Raw genomic sequence first — 1572 nt, forward strand, 5'->3', positions numbered from 1 at the left:
ATGTTTGACCCCACAGCCACCAGGTATGGGCCACTGATAGCCTAAGGTGCTTTAAGTCATCGGCATTAAACTTGATGAAGCCTCACTTCTTTGAGCTATGGCTTCTGTCTAGCAGGGAAGTTGAACTTGACTCTATGCAGGGCCTCAACCACCTGTTCTTTATTCTACAACTTGGTGTGCACTGGCATGATGACCTGGCCAATACTACCCTAACCACTGTACCCTGGAGCTTCCCAAAGACAGCTTGCATAACTGTTTGGAGCCTGGGGTAGGAACAGCATTGAGATCAGAGACATGACTATCCAATAGAAAAGTATCTCCAAGATTCCTTAGGGCAACTCATATTGACAGCAGGCTGTGTATACCATCATAGAGGCTGCTATTTGCAGTCATTGCCCACTAGGCCCCCATGAGGGAAGCAACTTGGTCATCTTAATTGACTGCAGAGAGATAAATATTTCTTTGCATCTCTAGATGAGATATGTATTAGTTACTTTTTCATTGATAACATAAGGTTATATTGCCGAGCCAAGATACAAATTTTACATGCTTTCATGAGATAAAAAAAAATCATGCTGGATTTCTGTGATGAACTAGATTGAAACAGGCAGGAAGTTGAATCCATTCATCTTCTCATGGTAATGCTTTCAAAATATACAATATGGTGGTGGTATCTCATGCCTTTAATCTCAGCTCTCAGGAGGCAGAGGAAGGTGGATGTTTGTAAGTTCAAGACCAGCATGGTCTACATGAGCAAGTTCCAGGTCAGCCACAGTGATTACACAGAGAAATCCTGTCTCAAGAAACTAAGAATAACAACAAAACAAAAAAAAGAAACAAAAAAAAAAGCTTTTCAAAATACACAATAATGCCCCAGCACTGAGGAGGCAGAGGTAAACTGATCTCTGACTTTGATGCCAGTCTGGTCTACAGGGCCAGTCAGGGCTGCATAGAGAAGCTCTGTCTTGAAAAACTAAAAAAGAAAAAGAAAGAAACAAAATGCACAATAATATATATTAGTTGCTGAAAAAATTAAAAAGAGAGTACAAAGAAAGAAAATTTAAGTTTCTGTAGAGCTGGCAATCAAATTCAAGGCCTATACTTGCTAGACGAGCCCTCTACTTTACTGAGTTTTCCCTCCAGCCCCTAAGGGAAATTTCTATTTAATCAATTATAATCCTACCACCTACAGAATGGTACTCAGAACATGTCCTTCTAGTTGTGACTTAAGAAGCCTCAGTTTATCAAATATTTATGTGAAATTTTGGGGCTCATGAGCCCCAAGGACAAGACTTTGCTATCAACCCCTCAGCATGATGGTAAAATCAGATAGAAGAACAAATGTAGCTCAGGGAATTTCTTCAAAGAAAATTCATTATGCACCTTTCTTGATGTGGCTATTAAAATGGTTGAGGTGGACTGTTTTCAAAAGGTAACTTTATAACCAGGACAAGATATGCAATTACTGCCTTAATAGCCAAATTACTCTGCGATATTACTTTCATTCAGGAGCGTTACACGCCTAATAAGAAGAGCTGGGGCGGGATGTGCTCTGCATTTTCACACTCGTTT

General features: G+C 39.9%; 1 non-coding gene across 1 annotated transcript; it reads right to left on the reverse strand.

Moving 5' to 3' along the window:
- Positions 1–311: 311 nt before the first annotated feature.
- LOC126505138 (small nucleolar RNA SNORA70) lies at positions 312–446 on the reverse strand. The gene has a single exon (XR_007592820.1). It is a non-coding gene; the product is annotated as a small nucleolar RNA SNORA70 (small nucleolar RNA).
- Positions 447–1572: the final 1126 nt, after the last annotated feature.

Source organism: Alexandromys fortis, unplaced genomic scaffold, assembly GCF_014885135.2.
Source record: "Alexandromys fortis isolate MF-2015 unplaced genomic scaffold, M_Fortis_MF-2015_v1.1 scaffold_58, whole genome shotgun sequence".
NCBI lineage: Eukaryota > Metazoa > Chordata > Mammalia > Rodentia > Cricetidae > Alexandromys > Alexandromys fortis.